The following is a 24,929-nucleotide window of genomic DNA, read 5'->3' on the forward strand; positions in this document are numbered from 1 at the left end:
AGTTCTTTGTATATCCTAGATATTAATCCTCTATCAGATATATAGCTGGCAAAGATTTTTTCCCGTTCTGTAGGTTGCCTCTTTGCTTTATTCACAGTGTCCTTTGCGGTGCAAAATCTTTGTAATTTCATGAGGTCCCAGTGCTTAATCTGTGGTTTTATTACCTGAGCAACTGGGGTTATATTCAGAAACTCTTTGCCAAGACCAATATGTTGAAGGGTTTCCCCTACTTTTTCCTCTAGCAATTTCAGAGTTTCAGGTTTGATGGTAAGGTCTTTAATCCATTTGGACTTAATTCTTGTGCATGGAGAGAGAGAAGAATCTATTATTATCCTTCTACAGATATATGTCCAGTTCTCCCAGCACCATTTGCTAAAGAGGTTGTCTTTTCTTCAGTGAGTATTTTTGGCATTTTTACTGATTATCAGGTGGCTATAGCTACCTGGACTTATATCTGGGTGCTCTATTCTGTTCCATTGATCTACATATCCGCTTTTGTGCCAGTACCATGCTGTTTTTGTTACTATGGCTCTGTAATATAGGTTAAAATCAGGCCTTATTTTCATTGCTTAGCATTATTTTAGATATTCAAGATTTTTTGTGATTCCCAATGAATTTTTGGATGTTTTTTTCTATTTCAGTGAAGAATGCCTCTGGAATTTTGATGGGGATTGCATTAAATTTGGTAAGATTGCCATTTTCACAATATTGATTCTTATAATCCAGGAACAAGGATGTTTTTCCATTTCCAAGTGTCTTCTGCAATTTCTCATTTGAGTGTTTTATAGTTTTCATTGTAGAGATCCTTTACTTCCTTGGTTAGGTTTATCCCAAGGTACTTTATTTTGTTGATGCAATTGTGTATGGGAGTGATTCTCTGATTTCATCCTCTTTGTATTTGTTGTTAGCATATAGGAATGCTACTGATTTCTGTGTATTTATTTTGTATCCTGCTACATGGCTATAGGTATTTATCTGCTCTAACAGTTTGCTGATAGAGTTTTAGAGTCCTTTATATATAGAATCATGTCATCTACAAATAATGATAACTTGATTTTCTCCTTTCCAATTTGCATCCCTTTTATGTGTGTCTCTTGCCTTATTGCTATGGCTAAGACTTCCAGTACTATATTAAATAAAAGTGGGGACAGTGGACATCCTTGTCTTGTTCCTGATTTTAGTGTAAAAGCTTCCACTTTTTCCCTATTTAGTAATATGTTGGCTGTAGGCTTGTCATAATTAGCCTTTATTATATTGAGATATATTCCTTCTATTCCCTGTCTCTGTAGGACTTTTATCATGAAGGGGTGCTGGATTTTGTCAAATGTTTTCTCTGCATCTAATGAGATGATTATGTGATTTTTGTCCTTCAGTCCATTTATATAATGTATTACATTTATCGATTTGCATATGTTAAACCATCCCTGCAGCTCTGGGATAAAACCTACTTGGTCAGGGTGAATAATCTTTCTGATATATTCTTGCATTCTGTTTGCCAATATTTTGTTGAGAATTTTTGCATCTATGTTCATGAGTTAGATTGGTCTGTAATTTTCTTTTTTTGTTCAAGCTTTGCCCGGTTTTGGTATCAGGGTGATGCTGGCTTCATAGAAGGAATCTGGTTGGATTCCTTCTTTTTCTATTTTATGGAAAAGCTTAAGAAGCAATGGTGTTAGTTCTTCCCTGAAGGTCTGGTAAAATTCTGCAGTGAATCCATCTGGGCCTGGAATTTTTTTAATTGGGATATTTTTGATAACTTGTTGGATCTCCATGCTTATTGTAGGTCTATTTAAGTGACTAATCTCTTCTTTATTTAATTTATGTAGGTCATATAAATCAAGGAAATCATCCATTTCTTTCAGATTTTCATACTTTGTGAAGTATGCTTTTGTAGTATGTCCCTACGACTTTTGAATTTCTCTGGCATCTGTTGTGATATTACCTTTTTCATCCCTAATTTTATTAATTTGTGTCTCTTCTCTCTTTCTTTTGGTCAGATTTGCTAAGGGTTTATCAATCTTATTTATCCTTTCAAAGAACCAACTCTTTGTTTCATTGATACTTTGGATTTTTTTTTTTTTTGGTTTCTATTTCATTAATTTCTGCCCTAATCTTTATTATTTCTTCCCATCTAGTGAGTTTTGGTTTGCTTTGTTCTTCTTTTTCCAAGGCTTTAAGGTGAAGTATTAGGTCGTTTACTTGTGACTTTTCTAATTCCTTAATATAGGTGCTTAAAGCTATAAATTTACCTCTTAGAACTGCCTTCATTGTGTCCCAGAGATTTTGGTATGTTGTGTTCTCATTATCATTTGACTACATAAATTTTTTGATTTCCTTCTTGATTTCTTCATTGACCCATTCGTCATTTAGTGTTGTTTAATTTCCATGATTTTGTGTATGCTCTATAGCCTTTCTTCCTATTGATTTGTAGTTTGATTCCATTGTGGTCAGATAGAATGTAAGGAATTATTTCAATTTTCCCGTATTTGTTAAGATTTACTTTGTGTCCTAATATATGGTCTATTTTAGAGAATGCTCCATGTACTGCTGAAAAGAATGTATATTCTGCATCATTAGGATGAAATGTCCCATAGATATCTGTTATGTCCATTCCTTCTATGACCTCATTTAGTCCATATGCCTCTCTGTTTATTTTTTCCTGGGATGACCTGTCAATTGATGAGAGTGGGGTGTTGAAGTCACCCATTACCACTGTGTTTGGTGTTATCTGTGACCTTAGTTCTAAAAGCATTTGTTTGATGAATGTGGGAGTCTCCATGTTAGGTGCATATATGTTTAGGATTGTAATGTCCTCCTGTTGGAGGGTGCCTTTAATCAATATAAAGTGACCTTCCTTATCTTTCTTAACTAATGTTGGACTGAAGTCTACCTTGTCATATATTAGGATAGCAACCCCTGCTTGTTTTCTAGGTCCATTTGCTTGAAACACCGTTTTCCAACCTTTCACCCCAAGATAGTGTCCATTCTTTGTAGAAAGATGGGTTTCTTGGAGGCAAAAAATTGAAGGATCCTCCTTTTTAACCCAGTCTGAAAACCTATGCTTTTTGCTTGGGGCATTGAGGCCGTTGATATTAAGAGATAGTATTGAAATTTGTGTATTCATTTTTGCCATTTTTTTGTAGTTCTTCAGGTTTTACCTCTGCTCTCTTGTGTTAACTAGTATTTGAGTATTGTTTGTTTTTTCCCAGTTCCTTATATGTGTTCTTTTCTTTTTCTTCAGCATGGAGGATTCTTTCAAGTATTTTCTGTAGAGCTGGTTTTGTCTTCAAATACTCCTTTAGCTTGCTTTTGTCATAGAATGTCCTTATTTTTCTGTCTATTTGAATGGATAGTTTTGCAGGATAAAGTAACCTTGGTTGACAGTTGTTAACTTTAAGGACTTGGAATACATCACTCCACACCCTTCTGGCTTTTAAAGTTTGTGTTGAGTAATCTGCTCTAATCCTGATAGGCTTGCCTTTGTAGGTAACTTGATTTTTCTCTGTGACTGCTTTTAATATTTTTTCTTTGGTTTGTGTGTTTGGTAGTTTGATTATAATATGGTGAGGAGAGGTTCTTTCCAGGTTTTGTCTGGCTGGTGTTCTAAAAGATTCCTGCATCTGCATTGGCACCTCTTTCCAAATTTGGGGGAACTTTTCTTCTATGATTTTGTTGAAGATGCCTATTATGCCTTTGGAGTGAAATTCTTCTCCTTCTACTGTGCCCTGAATTCTTAAGTTTGATCTTTTCATAGTGTCCCAAATATGTTGAAATTCCCACTCATACTTTTCTATTACTTTGTCTTTCTCTTTGTTGGACTGTATTAGATCTGCTACCTGGTCTTCTAGCTTAGATATTCTGTCCTTTCCTTCATCCATTCTACTGGTCAAATTTTCTACAGAGTGTTTTTATTTCATTAATGGTGTCCTTCATTGCTATAATTCTGACTAGTTTTTCTTTATTATTTCTATTTCCTTATTTATGTCTAATATTGACCTCTTTATTTCATTCAATTGGTATCCTGTGTTTTCTTTGATTCCTTTGATTTCATCTTTCATTCCTTTGATTTCTTCTTTGACTTCTTTGAGCATATTTATAATCATTCTTTTGAAATCTTTCTCAGCCATTTCCTCTAACTTGTTCTCACTGGAAGTCATTTCTGATGCATTAATACTTTTTTGTGGATTAATATTGTCTTGATTTTTGGTATTTCTTGTGTTATAATGTATATATTTTTGTATCCTGGATTATTTAATGATTGGATTTTCTAGTTAGCTGGGTATTATTAGGTATATCAGTCAATCTGATGCTATATAACTTCAGAGTAGGAGCTTAGGGCATTAGGTGTGGATCTCAAGACTCTCAGAGTATCTGCAAAACTGACCCTAGGTGTTGGGTTTGCCTGCTATGAGAGTATTCAAGTAGGCTGATAGGAACCAAATACAGATACATTCTAAAATTTAACTAAACAATGTACACTTTTAATGAAAAACAGCCCTGAGTATTTATCCGAGAGTAGGTATTATGACAACCAGATCCTCTGAATGTCCCTTGGGATGTGTGGTGCCCCACCCACATCCTTAATCCTGACAACATGGAGGTTAAGATTTCTGATCTGTTGAGTGTTACAAGTCAGCTTGTGACCAGGTGAGACCTTTCCCTGGTGTAATTCCAGTTACCTCTGCTCCTCATTGGGTCCTGCTGTAGGTTCAAGTTGACATGGCCAGGTCCCTGGACCACTGCTCTGTTCACTGGAGCTGGGCACTGGCAGTGGGGGAGGGGAGGCTGTTGATGCTGCTCTAGTTCTCCCGCTGTTCCATGTGTTCTTCTACCTTGTGATCTGCTCCTCCGTTGTTCCTTGCCATTCTCCATTCACGTTTCTTGAGTTTGTGGAGAGCTCCAGTGTGAGTGGAAAATTCCCTCACCTGGCTTGTCCTTCAGCTCAAGCCAAGCCTGGCGGCTTTCTGGTGTGCTGCCACTGCTGCCGCCACAGTCATGGGCCTGCCAGCCCTGCTTCTGCTGGCCTGTGTGGGCTCTGGATTCTCTGGATCTCTCCTACTTCTCCACTGCCATTTCAATTTCCTATACACCTCACCTTTTAGTAAAAGTCTGCATTTTGCTGAGGTGTTTTTTGGCCTTTCCCCCTCTAGGCTGCTTTGGCATGGTAACTATGCCATGATATTAGCAGGAAGTCATGGCATTGTTGTTTTTGCCAGGTGCATTTATCGCTCTCTCTTCTAGTTTTCTGCTGCATTCATCAAACTTTGTTTTGAGCTTCTGTGCCTTCTCCACATGTAGGAAGCAGAAGGCAAGGAGCTCAGGCTAAGGGCACTTACCAGAGAAGTCAGCATGAGTGCTCCAGACCCAGTGCAGTCACTGCCAGGGTTCAGTTTCAGGTCCATCACTGGTGTGATACAGTGGTTGGTGCATAGGTCCAAGGTCTTGTCCCTCCTCATGAGAGATGGTCCCTTCCTCCTTATGCTTCGGAAGCTTGACGTCACCAGTGCCTTGCTACTTCCATTCTGGGAGATGATTCTCTGAAGCAAACCAGAATAATGTCACCTGCATTTTGAAAAGTTCCTCCATTTTCCTCCAACATTTTAAATTCTTACTCAGAAAGAGAAACTATTGGCTCAAGGTGGGGGTCATAGTTGGATTCATCTACTTTCTCCATGGAAGTATAATGGTTTCCATGATTGTCTTTGGCAGTGGCAGCTCAGCTGACTCTGCGGTTCTCTGGTTCTACTGCCTCTTAGCAACTTACTGCAACCCTTTTCCTCCACTTCTGGCACCTGTACCTCCAGCCCGCTTAGTCTTCCCTCTGCCCCAAGACCCGAACCCTGACCCTTGACCTATAGTTCAATGTCTCTTAACTGTTAGCCTGTAAAATCAAAATAATATAATGGCACAGAGAAAATGTTCTCATTGCAAAAGATATCACTAGGCATAATAAGAAAATATTGAACCAATTTAAGACCTAAAATAAACAGAGCAAACATCAAATCCTGTAGTTCCAAGTTCAGCATCTATAACCAGTGACAAATTCTCTAGAGTTCCAATCCAATCCTCAATCTGGGCTGTTCACAGCCCAGGGAAAATTCCATGCAAAGCCAACAGCTCTTTTGGGCAGCAGAGCCACCATCCTAGTATATCCAAAACACCTTGGGTTATACACTGCAAACTAAGGTCCATTCATGCCATACCTCTATCAGGCCTCTATGCAGGTAATCCAACAAACCTGCCTCAAATCACCAGGCCATTTCCAACAAAACAAACCATGTTGGACATCCAATGACCCTTTTCTTTCCTGCATTAGTTGTACTCCATAGTACCAGGTGGACTACTAAATTTGCTAATCCATATGGGGGAATAAAACCAACTTTGAAGGGCAGGATACTTCTTCAGTATTCATACCCCCTACTTTCAACAGAGTCAGCATTCACTCTGTTGTCCCAATGAAAAATAGCTGCCCTGTTATTAATGGTTGTAATCCCTCAAACAATTTAAGCTGAACGGGTGATGTCTTCCACCCAAAACTTTCTTTGTGTGTCATATCTATCTGCTCACACCAGTCCATTTCTATGAAATGCAACCCTGCACAAGTTCTCAGGACATGGGCAGAATGCAGCAAGCCTCTCATACAAACTTTCCCTAGACAAATCCAAACAAAGCTATTTCTTCCCCTAAGTCAAACCTCACAGTCCATTGTTCTTTCTGCATTCAGGTCTTTTAAAACTTTGGGTCATTTCAATCAGAATGGTCTGTCAAACTCTGATGACAGCATGACAAAAGGTGTTTTAGACAAAGATGTCAAATCTTTCCACATTCCTCCTGCAAATCAGTTCCAAAGGCCAAAAGCATCTGTCAAGTTTCTAGCAGCAATGACCCAACTCCTGGAATCAATTTTTCTGTTGCAGTTACCTTCTCTTTGCTTGCTAAAAGCACCAGACCAAAAGTAGTTTACTACAGGTATTTATTTGATTTATAGACTATAGGTGGCACTCCATGATGGCAGGGGAAAACATGGCATAAGCAGAGGCTGGACATCACCTTCTTGACAACATCAGGTGGACAACAGCAGAAGGAGAGTAAGCTGAGCTCTGGCAAGGAGAAGCAGGCTATAACACCCCAAAGTCCATCCCCAGTAACATACCTTCTCTAGCAAGGCTCTCCCTTGTAAACCTCCATCAATTGGGAACAAAGCATTCAAAGCACACGAGTTTATCAGGGATAGCTAATTCAAACCATCCCATTCACATTTCTCTCAGCTGTAGCTTCTACACTAGCCTTTTCTTCTTCATGACAGACAAATGTTTCAAAAAGATTATCTGTTATTGTGGTCTCCACTTTCTCGCCTCTCACCATGCAGCCTACTTCAAACTGTATTCTGTCTTGTTCACAGTCTGCACAGTTCATAAAAATCACCCTTTTATTCTAGAACACTAAGTCCAGTGGATGTCTAGGGACACTTTTTTTCATTGAATACTTAACCTCCCCCCTACCCCCAACCCAGACACACACACCAGCCACTGACTTATGTGACTTAAACATTCTCATAGTTTTCTTTCCTACCTCAATAAAAGCTCTTTCATTTTCTTCACTTTTGGCTAATAATTTCCTTCTTTAATATATAGGTAAGAATGAGTTTTTATCCATGTGTGGTGATACATGCCTTTAATCCTAGTCCTTGGGAGACAGACATAGGAGGATTGCTGTGAGTTTGAGGCCAGCCTGAGGCTACAGAGTGAGTTCTAGGTTAGCCTGGGCTAGAGTGAGACCCTGCCTTGAAAAAAAAAAAAACAGATTGATTTTGATGTATTTTATAGAAGATAGTGCTTGGATCAGAGCACTGCCAATACCTGGGAAGATAAAGAAGGAGTAAGGTCAAATTGGGCCTTTACTTACAATGCAGCTGCTCTGTTGGGATCTCTGTGTGCACTGCTAGGGAGAAGGCTGGGCAGCCAACTTCATTTCTTTCATGTATTCCAGAGAGAGAAGTTACCTCCACAGGTCCTTGCTGTCTGCTTATTCATTATCTACTCACACATATATACACCACATTTCTACAAAACCCTGGTAGCCTGAAATATCTTGCAAGTAATCTGGGTTTAAAAAATTTTCACTAAATGAAGTTTAAAAAAAATTTTTTTTTGTTATTTTTATTTATTTATTTATTTGAGAGCAACAGACAGAGAGAGAAAGAGGCAGATAGAGAGAGGGAGAGAGAATGGGCGTGCCTGGGCCTCCAGCCACTGCAAACGAACTCGTGTGCCCCCTTGTACATCTGGCTAACGTGGTCCCTGGGGAGTTGAGCCTCGAACTGGGGTCCTTAGGCTTCACAGGCAAGTGCTTAACTGCTAAGCCATCTCTCCATCCCTACATGAAGGTTTTAATTGAATAATATAGAATAATAATATAAAGTTTGGGTAATGTAATCATTAACATGAAACCAACAGGAAGAGGGTAAAGTTTATTTTGCAACAGAGTTGGGCTGGATTCGATGGGGAGGCAAAACCATCTTCATAAATCACCCACACACATTGAGTAGAGAACATTCACATTTCCACTCTACTTAATTTAACAATATCTTCTTTAAGTTTCTACTCTTTGTTGGGTACTGTATTAAGGCACTTGGGAAGTAAGGATATAAATTATCCAAACTAGGAAATAGTTCTGTTTTTTCCTGAATTTCAATAATGAAAAAATGAGAAGGATCAATTCTTATTTTGGAATAAAAAGAACATCATTTATTTTTAACACAGTTGCCAGCATTCAATTTGCCTGTAATGTATTTTTTAGATCACAGAGATTACTACCATTAACTGACTACTTTTGTGATTTATATTTTACTCAGATTTATTTTTGTAAGCACCCAAATAAAATATGTTTTGTAAAATTAGTTCCATTTCCTTTCTATATAATATTAGGCTAAATATTTCAGAAGTTTATCTGTGTTAAGAAACTAATGCATGACACTTATGTTCATATCACTCTTGTTAAAGGCATTTGGATGCTCTCAGTTTTCTACTAGTTTGATTATTGATGTATGTGGTTGTCTTTCTGTTTGGGTTGAGCAATATTAGAGTTACTAAGTGATTCTCATTTACTTACCAGCAAGAACCATAGGGGAAATGATCAAAAACCATAAAGATAATATATCCAAGATGACACATTTTTCCTAAAACTCAGATTGGAAATACAACAAAACTTTATTTGAGGAAATATTTTTGCAATAAGACTATTTCCAACTGGAGAATTGACAGTAGAGCTAATGAAAAGCAATTGTGATACTCTAGACTCAATAATAGGGTTCCCAAAGACCATACTCCAATATTTTATGTCCTCTTTGATGTCTACAGTGGAGATAGAAGGGTGAGTATCTGCTATTTCAAAGAGACTAGAAGTTTCTGTTCTGGCTAGGAGTAGACATGGACTTTGCACCTTAGGGCATACCAGTTCTTTTGATTTAAGAAGGATATTTTCACAAACTTTTTAGTTCTGCAAGTTAGTCATTTTCTGGGATAAGATGTTTAAGATAAAGAGGCTCTAAAGGGCTTTCCTTACTAACATAAAAAGTATCCTTGTAATGGGCAGTTGTATCTTTGCAAGATTCTAATAATGAGAACCTAGGGCAAGAAAATGTTTCTTGACCCTCAGGCAAAAGGAGAGCTAGGGGCTGGGACTGATCAAGGGTACACTTATGTGAGGGGTGTCCTCCACCACAGCATTAGGGTGATTACTGGGGGCAAGGTGGGAGTTTTCTAGTTGATATCTATGGATGGCTATGGTGGGTAGACAACAGAAGAGTAAAACCATATGCAACTCTGTGCTCTCATCTCCTACATTACCTTCTGCTAGCTCTATCCTGTGTTGGGTTGTGTTAGGTGTCACTGTGTAGTGTTGACTGTGTTTTGGGAACTAGGAGTGAGGATTATGACCACGCTTGAGGCTGAGCAGTCCCAGGAAGGTGGTAAAAGATTGAAGCCATGACAGAAGGGCAAATACAGGTGCCAAAGAGAGCAGTCTGCATTTCAGGACAGATAAATGAGGCAGATGAACATTTTCTGGGGCTCTCAAAAAGGCTGAGATAAACTTGATGGACAATGAGAACTCTGGTTAATAGATGAAATTATAAGAAAGGCAGCACATCCAAGTCAAGACTATGGATATATCTGTGTCATAGGCTTGACATAGAAACCAAGTAAGAGTGACTTACACCATTTAACGGGAAAAGAATAGTGTTTTGTGGCGGTGGCTATGACTCAATGGTAGAGCTCTTGCCTAGTATTCATGAGGTCCTGATTCAATCATCAGGGCTTGCTGAAGTAATTGGAAAACCACTTGCAAAAGAATGCAATTGACCTCAAACCTCATGTCACCTTATAGAAAAATTAACTCAAAGTGGATCAAAGACCAAAGGCAAACTATAAAATCCTTAGAAGAAAATCTTTTCATCCTCCCCTTTAGCAGTAAGATGTAAAATGGAACACAAAAGGCATAAGCAAAAAATTTTAAATAAATTGGTTGTCATCAAAATTTAGGAACCTTCTGTTTTAAAGGAGGCTGTCAAGAGAGTGGAAAGACTACCTGAAAAACAGAAGAGAATATTTGAAACAACATTGTCTGCCGAGGGTCTTGTACCTGGAGTATGTGAAGTGTTCAAGCTCCATAACGAAAAGGGAAATGGTTTAAATGCCCGTAAGATCTGCATAGACATTTATCTAAGGAGGGTATGGGATTGCTAATAAATAAAAGAAAAGTGTTCAACGTCATTAGTGGTAAGGAAATATAAATCAAAACCAATAAATGTTACTAAGGCTGCTGGGAACGTACATTACTCTTGCCACTGTGGAAATTAGTATGGAAGTTTCTCCAAAACCAAAAACCTTCCAGGTGATCCAGCAATAGCACCTCTGGAAGTAAACCCAAAGGAATCAAATTCAGCCTACTGTGGAGATGTCTGCACACCCATGTTTGTTGTATTTTCATTCACTAAATTACAATGTCTGCCCAGGTGTCCATATGCAGGTGAATGGATAAAGAAAATGTCTAACCCAACCCCACATAGCCCAAATGTAGTTTTACTCAGCTATAATGGACAATGAAATTAGCTGGGCCTGTGGGTGCAGACCTTTAATCCCAGAATTTCAGGAATTTGTGGCAGGAAGACCACAAGTTCCAGGCCCTCCTAAGTTGCCAAGTGAGTCTAAGGCCAGCCTGAGCAACATAATGAGAATGTCTCGTAATAAAAAGAAAAAAAATATAGAAAGAAAAATGAAATTATGTTTATTGCAAGAAATGGATGGAACTAGAGATCATCATGTTAAAGAAGCCAGACTCACAAAGCCAAGTATTTATTGTATGTGTTCTCCCAGACCCTAGATGATTTTTAAAGACATGACAGTAAATGAGAACTTTTATAGATTTGGATGGTTAAAAGGATGGAGAGGAGGCAGATAAGTAATAAAAATAACAAAGAGACTGATGATAACAAAAGTACTTATCTACATGGATGGAAGAGCCACAGTGGTATGCCTTGCTTTGTACAATTAATATACACTAATAAAAGTAAAAACTGTGGGATCACTCACAAGTGCTGCTGTAATCAAAAGGTCAGATAGTAACAAGTGTCAACCAGAATGGGGAAGCTTCTACCTTCCTCCATCACTAGTGGGAATGCAGAAAGATGCTGCCCTTTTTGAAAACAGTTTGGTAGTTTCTCAAGTGCTTAAACAGAGTTACCATGTGACACAGTAATGTCACTCTGAGGTTATATCTAAGACAAAAGAAACATGTTCGCATAAGACTTTGCTCAAGAATGTCCATAATGATACTACTCACAACTACCAAGAAGTGGAGGCAGCTCAAACTGATGATTGGATGATAAACCAAGAAAACTGCCCATAGACTGGAATATTATTTGGCCATAAAAAACAAATGAAATGTTGACTTTATGCTACAATGTAGGAGAATCTATAAAGTATATGCTAAATGAAAGAAGCCACTCATTGTCAAGTACATATTGTGTGGTTCTAGTTATATGAAATGTATAGAAGCAGCTCATCTCTAGAGATGAGTGCACATTAGTGGTTGCCAAGTGTGAGCTGGTGGAGGGAGCCTAATAAAAGACACAAAGCTTCCTTAGGAGTTGACAAAGGCCTGAGGTGGTAGTGATGATCACACACATCTATGAATATACTCATTATCACTGAATTGTATATTCTAAATGGGTGAATTATATGACATAAAATTAATATCTCAACAAATCAAATATATAATATATGCAATATATAAAATTGCCCTATGTGAGGGGCACAGCCCTGAATTTAGGGAAGACAAAGGTATAGAACTTTCCTGCCCTGAAGTGGGCAAACTTTCTAGGAGCAGAGCCTGGGGGGTGAGAGCTAACTCCCAGTCTACCCAGCCCAGGAGTCAGTTAGCTGCCTCTAGCAGCATCCTGAGGAAAAAGGACACTGAAAACAAGTTTAGTTGAAGCCATTAGTAAACCTGCTGCACCTGCTGTCACTGCTGCTCTGTGGCTTCCTCTGCATACAGGCACACATTGGCACTTTTACTGAACAGCCAAAAACCAGCAATGTGTTAACAAGAGGCACATTATAAGAGAAAAGGGTAAGGAAACTTTGACTTTGGATAATTCTTAAACACTTGTTAAAGAAAGGGATTTATCGGCAGGACCTGCTGGTCTCTGCTGGTCCAGAACCCACACAACTTGTCATCACAGACACAATCACATTAAGCCCACCTGTTGCCTTCAACACCAGCCCTTAGTTACAGAGCTTAACATCTTCAACACTGTGTTCAGCAGCTTTTAATGCATGTGTGTTTGCCCTAAGCAGAGAGTATGACCAGGACTCTGAGGAAATTCGGCAATAGGAACAAGATAAATCAGCACCTCTAAGCATTACTTGGTCATCTATCTGTACTGTTCAGGCCAAAGATATACCAAGGCAGAAGAAACCTAGTCACATTACTTTATGTGAGTGGATTACACAGTTGTAAGATTAGGGCAAGTTACAAGTAAGAAATTTAGCATCTCACAGAAGTAATCTCATAAAAGTTATTTGTAGGGTCCATAAAAATATTTTCACAGTTGTTTCCCACTTTGTTTATTATAGTTCATCCCTACATAGGATAGAGGTAATAAAATATCCATATCTATTTTGCTACCTCTATCTATCTATCTATCTATCTATCTATCTATCTATCTATCTATCTATCTATCTATCTTATTATCTATCTACCTACCTGCCTACCATCTATCCATCTCACAGTTCTCCTTCCACTTCAGATTCAACTGGCCGATTCATCCTTCTATGGCATCCAGGTAATGAGACTTATCTCCTATTACTAGTTTCAACTCACCATGGCAGAACTTGGTCCTCCAGGGCTACAAATAGCAATTCTCTATTCCAATACATCTTGTTAACCTTAGTAAGAACTCTTATCCTATGCAAGAGACTGAATGGACCCACCTGTAGGGAGTAGATAGACAGCAAATGTGTAGCTGGAGCTAAGGGTGTGGGGCACTGGGGCACTTGGTAAATGGGGAGCACATTGCAGCCTTAATATGTACCAAAGACATTTGAAGTTCAAACCAAGGATGCCAAGCCTGCAAAAAGCCAAGAGAGGGTTGAGCCAAGCATACAGATCACTGGCGAGAGTTCTCCTACCAGTCCACAGCACATGCTATGTAGAGAGACAAGCAGGAGGAGCTGCAAGTTTCTCACATTTCCTTTTCCTTATTGAATTGTTCAACTTTCCCAAGGGTATGTGGTCTTGAAGTGGCCATCTCTCCCTCTTTCACTTGTGACCTCTGAGGCTGCCTGTGCCCTTGCCAAAAGGTTAAATTTTTCTTTTCAATCAGGGGAGACTTCTAAGTCTGCACTTCTGTTTTGGGTCTTTACTATGGGCTCATGTGACCTTGGTAGTATACTCAGGTGGTAACCAGCCAGCACATATACCTAAAATGAATCGGCAGGTAGTCTGGCTATATTCTCCCCATGTTCCCACCATCTCCCCTCCATTCCTGGTGTCAGCCCTCATTAGTGTTGCATTAGTGTTTCTGGGGTTACTTCACTCAGTCAATGCCCAACCCCAGTGAGTAAAAAGCTATGGTCCCAGTGAGGCCCTGTGTTATTGTAAATCCATCACAACTCCAGGTATCCCTAGCATCTGGCTCCCCAGCAACCATTTTAACAAAATGCATTTGAGGGCTTGGACTATGACACCTCCTAATGTTTAAGGGTGAATAGTTGGATTTTACCTGAGCCTGTCATTCTATTGCTAAGACCACCTTTAGTTCTCATATGTTACATTTCATCCCAGTACTTGAAAGCCATCGTTGAGATTCATAAACTATATTCCTCCACTCTCCACACCTAACAGCTTATCTGGTAGGTAAATGCTACCAGCTTCTGATCCTTCTGCCTCAGCCTCTTCAACAATTTCCTACTGGGGTGTGCCAATGATTCTAAGATGAAACATTAACTTTTCTTCCCAGAGGGCTCTTACTAATGTCCCCATAACTCCATTCTTGTACGTTTTAGTCAAATTCACACCATATTTTCACTTTTGGTGTGTCTGGAAAGGAGGAAATCATTGTGTCATGTAACAGTTTGAATTTTCAAAGCATAACTCTGAAGTCAGGCCCAGAATCTGTGAATTGCACAGCCGGGAGGACCCTTAGCACCTGGTTCTATCACCCTCAGTGAACTGTTTTTCAGGAGACACAGACATGCTTTGTGACTTGATCAAGATTACACCATGGGAAAATGGAGAGATAGGGGTGGAAATTTGCATGTGGGAAGCTGGGAGACTTCCTTACATTTATTTATTTATTTAATATTAAGATTAAACCCAGGGTTTCATGCATGCTAGACAAGTACTCCACCACTAAGCTGTATCCCCAGCCCTGCTTTTTATTTTATTTTATTTTATTTTATTTTATTTTATTTTATTTTATTTTTTATTGACAACTTCCATAATTATAATTTGTAAACCATGGTAATTTCCTCCCCCCTAAAATTCCCCTTCACCACACCACTATCCATCATATCCTCTCCCCTCTCAATCAGCTTCTCTTTTATCTTTGATGTCATCATATTTTCCTCCTATTAAGATGGTCTTGTGTAGATAGTGTCAGGCATGTCAAGGTCATGGAGATCCAGACCATTTTGTGTCTGGAAAGTACATTGTAATGAGTCCTACCCTTCTTTTGACTCTTACATTCTTTCTGCCACCTCTTCCACAATTTAACTCTGAGCCTTGGAAGGTGTGATGGAGATATTTTAGTGCCAAACACTTCTCTATCACTTCTTCTTAGCACTTTGGTGCCTTCTGAATCATCCCAAGGTCCCCACCATCTGAAAAGAGAAGCTTCTCCAACCAGAGCTGAGAATAGCATTAATATATTGGTATGAACATTATGAGAAGTGTGTACCAGGCATCTTGGTGAGCATAGTGTATGCATTTAGCCAGGCACTAGCAGGCATTACACCCATAGGGCTCATGATTTCCTCTATCATAGGTTTCAGTATCAGGCATATATTCCCTCCCACAGAGCAGGCCTCCAGTCCAATTAGAGAGTAGTTGGTTTCCCTCATAACAGACACTATTGTACCCATTGGTTCTTTTGTCCTGACTGGCCACATTTAAAGCTTGCAATGCACACTGTTGTTTATCTGCACTGGTGAATTCACTCTCTCCCATGGAGCTGCATGCAAAATAGTCTGTTCCAGCTTTTTGTCAGCTAGTCAACATGGAGGAGGTTTTCAGCTCAGCTCCAGCAGGATTTCTCGGTGACCTGGCAGCCCAAGCATGTGGAGTCTTCAGCAATAGGGTATTACTATCTATTCCTGGTGAGAAACCAAGAGCTTTGGTAATGGCCTGTACTGTTTGGGAGGGGGGCATCAAGAACCTTCCTGGCCAATAATTCACTGGAAGTTATCCCATCCCTGACACTGAAAATTTTCTGGTAACAATCTATGGTTTCTGGGTGCTCCATTGTCCAAACTGTAGGCTTCCATATGACTTATTCATACCCTCCCTTCCTATGATTTTCAAATCTTTCTCCTTCCCCACAAAATACTACAATTCTTTAAGACCCAGCTAGAGCTATCTGCCTTGTCTCATTACAATTACTAAAATTATATATAAGTGTGGTGGTTTCATTCAGGTGTCACCCATAAACTTATGTATTAGAAATGCTCGATTCCAATCTGGAGGCAGTTTGGGAATTGGAGCCTCCTGGAGGAGATGTGTTGTTGGAAGCAGGCATATGGGTGTTATATATATAAGAGGAAGCCCATAGCTTCCTCTTGCCAGTGTTCAGCAATCTATCTTGCTGCTATTATCCTCCTAATGTTGGCCAGGAGGTGATGTCTAGCCTCTGCTCATGCCAGATTTCCCCCTGCCATCATGTAGTGAGTTTTCTCTTGATTCCATAGCCAAAGTAAACCCTTTCCTTCCACATGCTGTTTTTGGCCGGGTGTTTTGTGCCACCAAGTGAAGATAACTGCAACAATAGAATATGTAGATTTTTTTGCAGGAAAATGAAATAGGAAAAAGATAACATCTTTTTGTGAACTAGAAGTGTTGCAACAGTTCTGTGTACACAGTAGAAGCACTGAAGAGTGTCCTTTTACTAATGATTGAGGTGAAATTTCCAGAGTGGTTTAGTAAACTACAGGAAATAGCACGTCAAAAGACTCATGCAAGTATACATAGATGGCAAGATATATGGGACACTTAAACTCATAATCTGTCTTAACCTTCAGCTCCTTTTTTTTCCTCTGAGGTACCTGAAGGGAATATAAGCAAAGACTATAAATCAAGACAATAAAAGTCATTATTGACTCTGGCTTTGGTTTCAAAGTTTAATCTAATAGTTCAAGAGCCATGGTATACCATATGGAGAATTCTTTCTGCTCAAGCTAGTGACAGGAGAAAGAAGACTTTTCCCCTAAGAGTAGGTTAATCCACTTGCAATTATTATTCTGGGGTACTGGACCAAAAAGGAAAGTCCTTTTTGGATGGAAGCTCTACACTTTTCTTAGCCTTATAGCCCAATTGTCACTGGACTTGAGTAGCATAGGAAACAGGGGATGGGTGCAAATGAGAAACACCAGCTGAGATATGCAGTCTCAATCTGCTGCCAGGCTTAGAAGAAGAAAGGGGGAAAGGTAAGTCTTGAGCTCCTGTGAAAAGTCAGTAATGTGAACTACCTGAGGTAAATATTTGCTCACAGGCTGAAGCACACTGGCCTTTTAAGTGTATGGCTCCCCGTAGGGAATGGTTCATGGGATACTTGAAAGAAAGATGGATGAGATGCTGCAGTAAAAGAAATACTCAGTACTTGTTTTCAGCTCCTGAATACCTTGTGGCCCTTTAAGCCCTAAGTGCGAGAAGAGCATCTTTTGTTGCACATACTAAGTTCATTTAAGCCATATGTAAATTCATCTGATGAGATGACTCTTTTAGACCCTGGATAGCTTCAGGATGGGCCTGTAGGCCACAGCATGAGTCCTGTGGTTAGATGTTTGGAGCTTTTATCTCCATCACCAAATTTTGGAAAAAGGGAGGGACTGGAGATTGAAGTAGTCCCCAGCAGCCAGTGATTCATCACTTAGTCTTAGAGGTGGAACCACAGAAACCCTAAGTGGTGAGTTTCAGAAAAGTTCTGGGTTAGAGACCATGTACAGGCACTGGAAGGTGGAACGCCAAGAGGGCATGGGCACTTTGCACACTTTGTACTACTTTCTCCATTCATTGCTTTGCATCACTTCTATTTGGTTGCTCTAGAGTTTTGTCCTTTATAACAAAATAGTAGTAGGAAGTACACTGTTTACTTGAGTACTGGGAGCTGTTTTAGCAAGCTATCAAACATGAAGGCTGGTGTGTAGGCACCCTGACTTATAGCTAGTTGGTCTGAAATACCTGGAGACAGCATGGGACTTGTGAGTGAGGTGAAGGTACTTGGAATAACTAAACCCTTGATTTGTAGGATCCAACACTACCCTTAGTCACACAGTGTCTGACTGACTTTATTTGTAGGACACCCAAGTGGTACCTGCAGCATTGGAGAATTAGTTGTTGATGGGAGGAAAAACCCTACACCTTGGTGTTAGTATTCTGACATAAAAACAGGTCATCTTAGTGGTGAATAAATGGGGAAAATGGTGGAAGTATGTTATTCTCAGGCAATGCAGCATGGGGCTTCAAAGCCCTTATAGGGAGCATAAATATATTATAAGTAATTATAAATGCTGCAGACAGAAAAGACAAATTCTAACACAGACATTGAAGAATAATTTCAGGAAGACAGTCTGGAAGCAGAAATGTAAGATGCACTGTGGGGTCTGGTAGTGATAGGAAAAGTGCTGTGTTTTACCTTTCTTTGCAGTGTAATTCTCTTGGAGATGAAGTTTTAATAATCCATATAAACTTATTATTATTTTCTTTGAAGAATGAGAAGCAAAATGGTCTTCTGTGTTGTTAGGTGTGACAAACAAGTCCACTAATGCAGAGTTTCTTTTAATAATGGAGCAGAATGTGCGTACTTTACAGAGGCAGGGCTGGTGGTCACTGTCACCTTTCTATATGCCAGAGGTGAAAATTTCCCCATTCTTCCATCTATACATACATTCTTTCAGTATTTACAGAGCTCCTACTATGCACCAGACTGGCTATGCCTTGTGTACAATTTTCTTGAATTGAAATATTCCTTCCTGGTTTGAGGATGGAGTCAAGAGGTCAACATGTCTTGGAGAACTTAAACTTGAAAGGTCACAGACCACTGCTTAAGGTTATAGGAGTAGTGAAAATTGTTGAGGGGCAGACTTTGACCAATGGTATGTAACAATTGAAAGATTGCTAGAGAGGGGTGAAGAAGGAAGCTCAGGAGACTAAGGAAGTCAACAAGTTTGGGAAAAGGTTGCAAGACCCCACCCTAAGGCTATACAGAGGGAAAGCAGCTGCTTGGGGTGAGACTCTCCAACCAAGCTGCCTGTAGGTCATGTACTGTGTTGGAGGCTCTGAGCAGCTGATCTGCCGGCAGGTTATGCAGGGAGATCCTGAGATGTAACTTTGCTGAACCATCACCTATGCTTGGGTTGGTTTTTCAGTGACACGGTTGCCTTTAGTCAACCATGCTCTGTAAGTAAGCCCTCACTTTGAGGCTGAGGGCAGTTGTCATCCCAGATGGGATGAAATTTCTCCATGGTACAGCTGCTTTAGGATCTCCATTGCTTTTATTTATTTATTTATTTATTTATTTATTTGAGAGCGACAGACACAGAGAGAAAGACAGATAGAGGGAGAGAGAGAGAATGGGCGCGCCAGGGCTTCCAGCCCCTGCAAACGAACTCCAGACGCGTGCGCCCCCTTGTGCATCTGGCTGACGTGGGACCTGGGGAACCGAGCCTCGAACTGGGGTCCTTAGGCTTCACAGGCAAGCGCTTAACCGCTAAGCCATCTCTCCAGCCCTCTCCATTGCTTTTGTAAGCAACCCCTCACCCTGCTCTATAAGTGACCTCAATAAACTCATTGGTTCATCAAAACTGGTTTTGGTGCCATCGTGCTTTGGTTTATCATCTGAGCCTTAGTTGGGGCGAATAGATGTGTGTTTGCATCTCCTGGGGAGGGACATTTCTCTGGACACTAGGTGCAGAATAAACTGTGAAATAAGATACAAGCCTACTCTTCCAAAGCTCACTAGTAATTGACAAGACAGATAGGCAGGAAATAACCATAAAATCTCAATGTTACTCTTCTTTTTTAAAATATTTTTTATTTATTTGAGAGTGACAGAGAGAAAGAGGGAGAGAGAGAGAGAGAGAGAGAGAGAGAGAGAGAGAATGGGTGCGCCAGGGCCTTCAGACACTGAAAACGAACTCCAGACGCTTGTGCCCCCCTTGTGCATCTGGCTAACGTGGGTCCTGGGGAATCGAGCCTTGAACTGGGGTCCTTAGGCTTCACAGGCAAGCGAAGCCATCTCTCCAGCCCTCAATGTTACTCTTCTTAAAAGGAGTTTCCCCCATGAATCAGAATGTGGTCTTGGTCTTATCTCAAGGGCTACTCCCCTCATCACTTACTTTTGGTGACCCAGAGCCTTGCCCACCGTGGGCAAGTGTCCACTGTTTCTCTGCGGAGTCTGAAGATATGAGACCACAGCATTCATGCAGAGGTCCTGCCTACTTAGCTCTGGAAGATTTTAGGGTCTCCTTATTTATTTATTCATTTTTGTGCATGCTTATGTGTGCATGCAAGTGCACACATGTGTGGAGACTGAAGGACAAGCTTGGATGTTGTTCTTCAGATGAGATGAAGTTTCCTTTTTATTTATTTGAGAAAGGATCATCTCTCACTGGCCTGGAACTCACCAAGTAGGTGAGACTGGCTGGTCAGTGAGTTGTTCCAGAGATCCACCTATCTATACCTCTTCAGTACTGAGATTACAAGTGCACACCACTGCGCCTGAATCTTTACATACGTTCTGGGGAATTGGTCTCAGGTCTTCATGTTTGTGTGGCAACATCTTTACTGACTGAACTGTCTACCCAAGCTAAAGTTCTCCTTATGTGGAAATGTTACAAGAATAAATCTAGTTATGATTATTCTATTCTTTTTCCTGAGACCCTGATGGACTCATTTAACATGACCCATAGATTTTCCCTCTTGAGTTCTTTATTTTATTGGTCAGAAGATCTCCTTCTAGATATAGCAACTGGGTTTCTCATCTTTTTTGTTATTGGGTTTTATATTTTGTCTACTGGAAGGTTTGCTTTATGGGGTGGTTCTTAACTGTATCATCAGTTATTTATTTGACAGAGAAAGAGGGAGGGAAAGAGAGATAGAGAATGGGAGTGGCAGGGCCTCCAGCCACTGCAAAGGAACTCCAGATGTGTGCACCCTTTGTGCTAATGTGGGTCCTGGGGAATCTAACCTAGGTCCTTTGGCTTTGCAGGCAAACACCTTAACTGTTAAGCCATCCCTCCAGCCCTGAACAGTTTTTTTTTTTCTATTGAAAGTTTGCTAACATGACACATAATTTTTATTTCAGAGAATTCCTTATGGATTGCTGGTAAAAATGGATTTATGGTAAAAAATAATACTTGTAAGTCTCCTTTCATAGATAAAGTTTTATCTCAAACTCTGGCAGAATATGATAAATGGTCACTAGTGCCTTCAGATCATTTGTGTTTATTCATCGTGTTTGAGATATCTTCAATTAGCCAATATTCCTTTTTTCATATAGGGATGATTGGTAGGATAATTGTGCATGAGTGGAGCATGTAATTGGCAAGCAAAGCAGGCAGGAGTAAGCCAGCATCTTAGAGATACCTACATGCTTAACATGAATAGGTTTGAGTTCAAGCATGTAACTATCACACCAGCCACAGTGGTTTTCCTGCATGAGTGTCTTCACTTTATCAGGCTGCAGTCTGACACCTGCATTTTCCAACTCTCTGAGGAACATCTTTACCAGTCAGATATGCCAACATTTTCAATTCCAAATGTCAATGTCACATACTCTCTTCCTTTAGATACCTATTTTCCCTACTGGGCTTCCTGTTTCTGACAGTTACACTAACTTTTCTGAGAACCACAGGCTAGTATCTGACTGGATTTTATTCTCCTTCTTTAGTCTGTTCCTGAGCCCTTGAAAACACCTCCTACCTCCATCCATCCTCCTCTTCCTATAACAGCCTGTGTAGTCAGGCTGCCATTATTTATTCCGTGGAAAAATTCCAAGTTTCTTCTAGCTTCCTACCTCTCAACCCCCCTACACTCACTTGTCGGATTAATATTTCCCAGATAGGTTCGGTTATATTATTTGGTTGTACAAAATTCATTCCTGCATGTATTTTGTTTACCAATTTCTCAATATGGTATTCAAAGGGCCAGCCCACTTCTCCTGTAGTAGACATAAGTGTAAAGGACAGACAGACACAGTGAGGTCCAGACTCTCACACAAATAGTGTTGCCCTCTGTGAGCCAAAGTTCTGACTTAGGGTAATACAAGCATCTAGTTTTTGTATTACTTTGAAGAAAATTCAAGAGTAGTATAGGGTCTGGTATATGATACTGTTTTTTAATTGAAAAATATTTTATATTTATTTATTTATTAAAGGGAGAGAGAGAGAGCAAGGAAAGTGTGGGCATGCCAGGGCTCCTAGGTACTGCAAAGGAACTCCAGATGCATGCACCACCAGGTGTATCTGGCTTATGTAGGATCTAGGTAAACACACCTGGGTACAATTGAACCTGGGACCTTAGGTTTCATAGGAAAGTGCCTTAACTGCTGAGCAATTTCTCCAGCCTGACAAACACTTTTAAGATTATATTTATAAAAAGAAGGAAAGAAGGGAGGGAGGGAGGAAGGGAGGGGTTAATATAGGCAGCATAGTTCTGAGTTACCAGAAGATGCTAACACTTGGGCAGGATGCTGGGGATTAGTTAAAACGCCCCACTACAGTGAAGGTCCAATCTCAAAAGGCTTTGGTTTATGAATGAAGTTGGCCAGCTACATCTGCAGCCTCCTCACAAACGTGGCATCAAACCTTCTTGCTTCCTAGGCTCCCTCTCTTCGTATGCTTTATGAGGCAGCATGTGTTGCTGCTGTCTCTTGGATTTCCCTAATATGGAATACAGCTTGCCACCTGAGTCTATGGAGACATTGTGGATGCATTGTATTTAAATTTTGTTTTCATTGAAAATTTATAGCCATCACCTTCTACTTTAATGTAGTGAATAATTAGATGCAATTACAAGGAAATTTAGCAAATTACTAAGCCATCTAGGAGTAAAAATGTGTGTTTATGGTGTTCTTTCTTTGCTGTCTAGCAATCCAAAATGATATATGATGTGCATGCAGACATCATGCACAAATATGTTTCCACACACCTAACAGTTTTCCAGTAAGAGCATAAAAATCAATGCAAGGCACTAGAGTCTTGTGATGTTAAAGGGCCTACTCCATAAATACTGAATAATGGAGCAGGGAATGAGGAATTTGAGCTGTGGAAATTTAACCATGAAGCTGATAGGTTAAAGAAAACTTTTTCTTTTAAGAAACTTTGGTTTTCTATTTAAAACTTTTAACTTTAATTAAAGAAATTAGAAGAGAAAACCAAAAAAAAAAATTAATGAAATAAGCAAAAGTGTTACCTTATACTCTCCACCTGGAAAATGCTGTTTTCCATTTTGATATATTGGCTATATTTTATATGTATGCTTACATGTTTTATTTGTTATAGTTCTTGTCATACTGTATAAAATTATCAATTTTACTTAAAAATTTAATAGAACTATATAAACACATTTCCATGTTACCATGGCCAAGTCATACAGACAATACATACATTCCCTATGCTTAGTTTTCACTGTTTTCCACTTTTTAGTTATTGTAAATAATTCAACAGTGGACTCTCTAGCCCACAGAACTTTTTCAAAGAAACTTTTCACTTTAGTTTTTTAAATAAATAAATTTATTTATTTGTACATATATATGTGCACATATATACACATACACACGCAAGTACTCCAGGGTCTCTTGCTGCTGTGAGTGCCCATCTGGCTTGATGTGACTAGTAGGAGATGGAACCAGGGCTTGCAAGGTTTGCAAGTGAGCACCTTTAACCAATGAGCCATCTCCTCAACCCTGAAGTTTTTTTAAAATTTGTCATTTAAAAAATTTTTATCTTTATTATTTATTAACCTTACTGTATGAACAAATCTGTGTTGGTCATCTTCTTCTTGGGTAATCATCTTGTATCCCCCCCTCCCCTACCCCACTGCACTGAGGGTCTTCCTCAGTGGAGTTGTTGGTATTCACTCTGGGGTAATGAATGCATCAGCCAGTCTCTGTGGTACAAATGCCTCAGGATACTCCTTCCCACCTTGTGACTTTTACAGTCTTTCTGGGTCCCTTCTGCAATGTTCTCTGAGTCCTTACTTTACTGTTGAACTCTCCGCAACCTCTAATTTATTCTTTGATGAGGTTTTGAAATTTTATTTTTATTTATTTGTGGTGGGGGGAGAGGGAGAAGAAGAAAGAGGCAGAGAGAGTGAGATAGAATGGGCACACCAGTCAAACATCCACAGTTTCTGCAACCAAGAGTGTGAGAAGCATGGATTAAATGAGATAAACATAGTTATACAAGAAGATATTTTGATGGGTAGCCACTCTTCTTGGCTGAAGACCAGTGGGAGCTTCTCTGTGGAGTCTGTGACCTTCCTATACTATCCCTATCCCCATTCTATGTTCATTCCATTCCCTTTCCCTATTGTGTTCATTTCCTTTCATTGCCTAGCCTGGCTTATCCTAGCCTATCTTATCCCTAGGATTCTGACTTGGTTCTCAGTATCAGGTATGAGTTCTCTTCCACTGAGCTGGCCTTATATCTAATCAGAGAGCCATTGATTACCTACACAGGTTGTGTGCCACAGTTGCACAGATGTGTATATCTTGTGTGACTGATGTTGTAGCTTGCAGGATCACTTGCTTGCTCACTTTGTTCTTGACAATTATCACCCCCTAATCAGTTCACATGGTACTTTCCAGCACTATCGGGCTAACTGACAAGGAGCTGACCTCCTTCTAAGTTCCACTGTGATCTTCTTATGTTCTGTGTGAGTGGCTTGTGGTGTGAAAGATCTGTTTGCCTCTGATGAGTAACCATGTACTTTGGCAATATTCTGTATTATTTGGGGGACTTCATGAGTCTCCCTGACCCAAAGATTTTTAAATATCTTTTCTTTTTTTTTATTGAGACTTGTAATAATGGACATGCTATAATTTTGTCATAATCTCCTCTTATTACCTTCTTTTGTCTCCCCTCCCCCACCTACTCCACTAAATCCCCTCATCTTTCCAATGAGTTCTTTCTGTTTTAATGTTTCCTTTTCTT

The 24,929-nt window shown here is 39.8% G+C and overlaps 1 pseudogene; it reads right to left on the minus strand.

Moving 5' to 3' along the window:
* Positions 1-236: 236 nt before the first annotated feature.
* Positions 237-7,365, minus strand: LOC101608882 (annotated as a pseudogene).
* Between the last annotated feature and the right edge of the window lie 17,564 nt (positions 7,366-24,929).

The sequence above is a fragment of the Jaculus jaculus genome, chromosome 1 (assembly GCF_020740685.1).
Source record: "Jaculus jaculus isolate mJacJac1 chromosome 1, mJacJac1.mat.Y.cur, whole genome shotgun sequence".
NCBI lineage: Eukaryota > Metazoa > Chordata > Mammalia > Rodentia > Dipodidae > Jaculus > Jaculus jaculus.